This window comes from Octodon degus, unplaced genomic scaffold, assembly GCF_000260255.1.
Source record: "Octodon degus isolate 3935 unplaced genomic scaffold, OctDeg1.0 scaffold00094, whole genome shotgun sequence".
Lineage (NCBI taxonomy): Eukaryota > Metazoa > Chordata > Mammalia > Rodentia > Octodontidae > Octodon > Octodon degus.
Genome location: NW_004524670.1, coordinates 2,401,632 through 2,408,855, shown reverse-complemented (window position 1 = coordinate 2,408,855; position 7,224 = coordinate 2,401,632). Strand labels below are relative to the sequence as shown.

The following is a 7,224-nucleotide window of genomic DNA, read 5'->3' as shown; positions in this document are numbered from 1 at the left end:
ATTTACAAACACTATTAGAACAAATCCCTCTATTCATTAAGAGAATGTAACTATATATCTATCCTAACCACTTTGAATACACAGATACAAAATGGAGAAGTGATACTTAATAAGAGAAAAAGCCAACAACTTGAAAGATTTCAGGAAACAATAAATGAAGCAAAAACAACAACAAATACAAAAGCTTTAAAGCATGAATCAGTCACTTTTTTTGAACTTTAAGGAGGAATGTTAAATTTTTATTAGTTTCACTAGAGGACACTTGCTGTATATGAAATTTGCATTTATTTTAGGGAACAAGTACATATGCATGTAACACAGATTGATTCTTTCTTATTCTCTTTACCTTTCCCACCCACCATTCTTCCTCTTTCTCTAAAGCCCTTTTCCCCATCTTAATTCTTATTGCTATTATTATTATTATTATTATGTAGTTTATGTGTATGACATATATTGTTTACATTCATTGTGGAATTTTTATACATGTAAGTGATAAGTGATTTACATTTTAAATTTTACTTCCCTTTCTCTCCCCCATCCTTCTCCTGAACCCCTTTTTGTTTGCAAAAGATCTATTTCCTCACTTCCTCTTCTGAATCCTTCTATGCTGTATTGGAATGGTGTTTATTTTATTTTTATTTTTTATTTTTTTTATTATTTATTTGAGAGAGAGAGAGACAGAGAGAGAGACAGAAAGAGAGACAGAGAGAGAGTGAGTGTGTGTGGTGTGTGTGGCCAACTCAGCCCACCAGGGGGCGGGGCTGGCTGGCATGTGGTGCTGGGGGAATCGAACCGCGGTCCCTGATGCTTTGCTAAGCTTGTTCTAAGTAGGTGCTTTAGACCACTGAGCCATCTCTCCAGCCCTGGAATGGTGTTTAGATTTGTCTTTTGCTACATTATGAGAGGCCCAAGTCAACAACTTCTGACATTCCTACGGCATCAGTCACTACTGAGAATTGGGATAATTTAAAGGACTTTCGGCATTATCCTATACTCAATATTAATTCTAATTACTATTCTAAAGGAAGTACTTAGAGGTGTGCTTCTTATTATGAGTGTGATGACTAAAGGAAGCTTCCTAAGGATACTATATAAATTCGTTCTCACTCTCAAAATGTTACAATAAATTTAACAGTGAGAAAAGTCATTGAATATTGAATAGTTATTTACATAAAAAGAATAAATAACTATCATATACTTTCTAGTCTATATGTGAGAACAGTAAAAACAAAAGGTTGTAACATATATAGAGCAAATATCCACTTAAAAATTTGGGGTGAGGGATAAATCCTTTGTTTCTCTCATTCTAAGTGACATTCTAAGCTGAGTCAAGGTAATGAAAAGGGTATTATTGTAAGGTAATCAGGGATGTGCTCACAAATGAGGTGGAATTTTAGAATGAAACTGTCGATCTCAGAATGAAAAATTCCAGGTCACAGTCTCACCAATGCCATGCATCTTCCTAATGGGAACCTAATTGCATTTAAAGGTGGAGAATGGAATATACAATAGAAAACTGCTTCTGATTACAAGAATTAGTTATTGAATTGTTTCCTATATATCAGCTTAAGTCTGTGCCTCTAAATAAACATTTGTGCTCTTAGGGTACTGAGACAATTAGTATATTTTTTTATCTCTACATTTCCCTTTTAACCATAAGGAATATATAATTATCAAGAGAGAGTTTCCAAAAACAAGTAATAAGCAAAAGACCTCCTATCTACATAAGAAACTAAAAAAGCCTTTGTCTTTGAGCTAAATGCATTGATACGTGAAATATCTTACCACAATTTTAAATTTTCATGTGGAAAAACAACATTATGTGAATTTAGAAGTAGCCACCTAGTAGAGATACCAAGGAGGGCACCAAGGGTCACTCACAGTGGAGATGATGTCCACGGTGCTATAGAAACCCTCTTGCCCACTTTCCTGTATTTATTTGCGGCATTAGCTGTCTCAACATATTTATTTCAGTTGATAATAAGTGTATGCTTTTGGTATTATTACTTATTCTCAAGTTATGTGGATCCAAAGAAAAGTAAATTCAGATTTTAATTATTTGATGCTTAAATAACTCATTTGGTCTATAAATAACTAGAAAATGATAATGGGTCATTATTTTTAAATACTTTACCTCGAAAATAAAGTCCAAAATAAACCTTCCAGTTTGACTGAATAATCTTTGAAGAAGTTGAGAACAGAAAATATTCATGTTCAGTCCAGGTTTCTACCCTATATATGAGCAAGGTTTTAAGTAGATGTTAAAAGTATGGTTAATTTAATGTGTTTATCTATATAATGTGCAAGCAATGGGAAGCTTATAAGTCAAAGAACATGAAAAGATTTCAAGAATATAAAATACTGTAAAATATTTTAAAATATAAAAGGATTAGTAATTTTAAAAATCAAGGTTATTTATTAATTATTATTTTAAAAAATTTGTGATATAACAGAATTTTGAAATATGATAGCTCTAATACATTGTATTATTTTTATGTGGCTAAATTTGTCAGAATGTCAAATAATGGTATGAGCTTAACTGGCATTTTGCTGTCATATGATTTTCTATTTGCATGAGCTTTATATATTTAGATGTTCGAATGAATACTCAAAGTAAAGTAACTGTCTTTTTCAAAGTCCATTTATTTATTTTCTGAGACCACAACCATTAAGAAAAACACATACATTGGCCATTGTCTTAATAGCTCATGAAGGAAACGTGGCTTCAGAGAGATAAAAACTAAGCAAGATATTGCAACCAGAATGCGATTAGAGATTCTATAATTGTAATACTGTCAAAATGTATTAGACTTCTCAATTTATAAGTCATAAGTTTGTTAGAAATAGAACTGCTTTCTGTTGAGGGGATTTATCTTCTATCACATGATGAAGAGTATACATTTTTTAAATAGATGTTGGGAATGAATTTTCCCACTTCTCTATGCCAGCTTGTCAGTTGGACAATTTATTTAAATGTTCTGCATCTCCTTCACTTCATCTGTTAAATGAGGACAGTATGCCACCCATTTTTCTGAATATTTTATTAAATGATTATAAATGCCTAAAATACTGTTTAATATGCAAAAAGTATCATAAGATATCATTATTATGTATTTTCTTTATAAAGAAAATCTCAATCAAGCATGGTAATTAGGTAAATTATATAAGCTTAAATTAATTTAGATTAAGTTATCTGTTTCTGAGTTCAGCATTCAAAACTTATGGCAGAGTTTTTTTTAAATGTTATCCTATAACTGATGAGAGAATTTAAAAATATACAGTGTGCTTCATTGGTAATATTGCTAAAATAAAGCATACAATATTTAGGGTATAAATCTTATTAAAATTAGTTTCTAGAGATTGTTTTATAAATTGTGTTTAACCACATGTGATGGCATGTGTTATGCTATGTGCCATAACTGTGTTGCTCAAAAGTGAAGCACTCCATTTTTGTAACTGTTAATTTCTACTTTGGGAGTCTAAGGGTTTTAGTGAAGTTTTTGCCACATCAAGGAATAAAATTAGAAGAAATAATTGAATTATATAATAAAAATTCTTCTAATTACATAATATTTTAGGGACAGTTCTGGGCCTATTGTTTATTCAGAGTTTTTTGATTTACATAATTTAGGAAATTAATTTATGTATGATTTCAATCACCACCTCATTAGTGAAGGAAGCATCTCTGTCCTATGTATGTGATGATGGCTGATTACAGTAAATACACATATGAAAAAAATGAGACCAAATGCTGTTCTGTTACTCATGACTGTAAACTAGGCTAAAGAAGTTGCAGGATAAAAGATTAACGTAAAATTTAATTGTATTTTTAAATAAATTTTCAAGGAAAAGTATAAAAATGAAATTAATAAAATTAAGAAACAACTGCATTTATAATTAGATCAAAAATATGGATGAATATACAAAGGAATTACAAAATTTATGTACTAAAATTACAATTTCTGTTGGAAAATTTTAATGAATATATAAAAAATGGAAAAAAATCAATTCATAGTCATGGTTCAGAAAGTTAAGTACTATTATAAAGACAACACTCCTGCAAATTGTTCTACAGATTAACACTATTTTTATTTGAATACAATGTTATTTCTCCTTTGGTATTCCAGGTTGATTGCAAAAATCCATATTGTTTGTCAAGGAACAAAAAATGGTCAAAATATTACAACTTTTAAAATAACTCATATTTTTATTTCCAAAGTAATCTACAAAGCCCTTGTAAGATATGTAAGTACTGTCAATTTAACAATGAATATAATTGAGTATCCATACTAAAATATGTTTATGCCCTGCTAACATTTGACATGAGTTGAAAGATCATTTCTAACACAAATGGTCACATTTTAGGGTCAAATATAATGTACTGAAATTGAACTTTACATAGAAACAGAACTTAAGTCACAATTGATCAAATGGAAAAAAAATTAAGCTAAAATTATGCATATTTAGAAAAAACATACAGATAATATACAGATAATTTTCATTACTTTGGACTGGGTGTTAGAGCCTTAGAAATAAAAGCTGGGGAAGGAAAATAAAAATAAAAGATAAACTGGTTTTATTCAAATTATTTTTTTTCTATTTAAATGACTGTAAAGAGAAGTGAATGGGCAAGAATCTATACAGGTATGTTGTAATTAACTAATGTAAAAATGTAAGTGATATCTAAATGTAAGTGATTGGGTAGACGTTTCCCACAAGAAGATATGTAAATGACTATGAAGTACATGAACAAGTCAGTCATTAGAGAACACATCAGTCAGTACTTACTGGAGAAACAGATTTGATGCAAGATGTACAAATAGGTAAGATTATACGGGATTGGCTTATACTTGTCACTCACAGAGTCAGGTGTGGAAGAAAGCAAACAGTCTATCTGCATGCTGAGACCCAAAGGATCCAGTCAGAGGCTGGAGCTCCTTGTAGCATCCCATGGGAGTCCATATCAGGGGGCCAAAGAGTCTGCAACAGAAGGCTGAATTGTCTGTGCAGGAAGCTGAAGATTCTGCACTGGAAGCCAGGAGACAAAGCCCAAGGCAAAGGTGAAGGCACTTTTGCACTGCGACAGGAAAACAATCACTACCTAGAAGAGTTTTGTATAAGCAACGTGGAAATATGGCAAGAATAGAATCCTGGAGTTGTAAACTGACAAGCTACTTAAAGTATCTGCAACTTTTATTTTTGCCCTTCAGGTTCAAAAGTCAGATACACTTTCCAGACACACTGAAAATTTACAAATTTATATGAACGGTTGTCAGAGGAGATGCAGTCCTCAGTTGGCCATTATAGAATCACACTTCTTAATTTCAAAATACTAAAATTATATAACTATTGTGACACCACCTATAAGAAAAATTTAACTGCTTTTCATGGTCATAAACCACAAGACAAACTGGATATGTCTTACAGTAATAAAATTAACTAATTATAGTAACACCATAAAATACAAGGTGGCAGAAGTCCATTTCCTAAACAATTTTTACAATGTATCCACATCTCATAAAATAATGCAATTCGATTTCACAAAAACCAAGTTATGAACAAAAAAAATTTAGTAGCTGATAAATTCACAAAATCTTGAATTACAGATAAATCAATTACTATAATGGGAGTAGGAACATTCTCATATAGAAAAACAAAACAAAACAAAACAAAAAAAAACCCACCTTACAATGATCAAATTGTAGAAAGATGATTCAAATGAGAAGAGGGCACAAATTAGAAAATAATTACCATTAGGCCCATAAAAAGGGTTAGAATCAATAGCCTGCCATATCCTCCATAAGAATTGACATCTGCTTTCCCTCATCATCCTTCAAGTGCTAAATTGAAGGGCCTGGAGGCCTTCAAATGGATACTACTTATAAAGGCAATTCTGATGGTTTAACATGAAATTATCTAATGTGAAAATACAATATGGAAACTAGTCCTCATAGGCCTTTATATGCAAAATTTAACATATATATATAATATATATATATATATATTATATATATTGCATTTTAAGTGAGCACTTTGCAACTTCAACAAAATATCAATCATCTCTTGAGGTTTTCTACTATGCACTAACATCAAATCTACTTAGGAACAAATGTTATTCCTGTTTTTCTCCTCCATATCAAATCTCCTGAAGTCATTGTGTTTCTCTGGAACAAGGCTGAGTTTCTGAAGGCACATTCCAGTATAAACATCATTGATGGGGTAAAGTTGGACCTGATCAGTGACACTGCACAGTCTCGGAGCAAAATGGCAGGAGTAGAGGAAGCCACCGTCCCCTGCCTACTGTGGGTACACCCTGGAGTAGACAACTTCTGGGGTGCAGTACTTCACTTTCTTATCCCGGTGGGGCCCAGCATTGTGGATCACATGACTGATAAACAAATCTTCAGCTTTGCTCTTGGAGAAGCTATTCAAATAATTTAGGATGTGATGGGTGTTCACAAAAACATCATTCTTGCCCTTGAAAACATACTCCGCGTCTGGGCAGGAAGTGCTCACCCATCTGAGAAAGAGCACTTCCTTCGGAGACAAGTTGAAGGAAGTGTCCTATAGCTCCACATAAGAATATCCTGGTGCTTCTCACTCTTTAATTTCAGTGTATCTGAAAGGTCTGGATGGTGGTCCTCTGGGGGATCTGGCCCAGCAAGAAGAAGGGCACCGTGGTCTGAGTCCCCACACTGGTTTTGCTGCCCTGGGATTCCCAGATTGCTAGTCTTCTGGCAAAACGTAGAGTGAGGGACTTAATTGCCAGCAATAGGAAGGGTTTCCTTGCATATTTATTTGGTTGATCTACAATCAGTGAATAATTTCGACATCTCAAACACAACAGAAAGTCTTTAAATCTGTCTGGCAAATGGTTACAATCTGTCATAACCGAGGGGACCCTCAGGTCAGGTTCGCGGTAATCTGGATGGCTGATATTTGAGTCCCATCGCCATCCCGTGTCTGATTGGCCAGCATGCTTAAAATGGGATTGCACCCCTTGCTCAGCTTTTCTTGTTCTCTGTTCCAGAACGCCCGCGGAGGACTGGAGACCTTCCAGATCTTTTCTTTGGGCACTTAGCACTTCCACTTTTGTTTTCTTTCTTTCTTTCTTTCTTTCTTTCTTTCTTTCTCTCTCTCTCTCTCTCTCTCTCTCTCTCTCTCTCTCTCTCTCTCTCTCTCTCTCTCTCTCTCTTCTTTCTTCCTTTCTTTTTCTTTCTTTTT

General features: G+C 33.3%; 1 pseudogene; it reads right to left on the bottom strand.

The window, feature by feature from the left end:
* LOC101574945 overlaps positions 1-7,224 on the bottom strand; it is a 75,940-nt pseudogene that overhangs the window by 68,354 nt on the left and 362 nt on the right.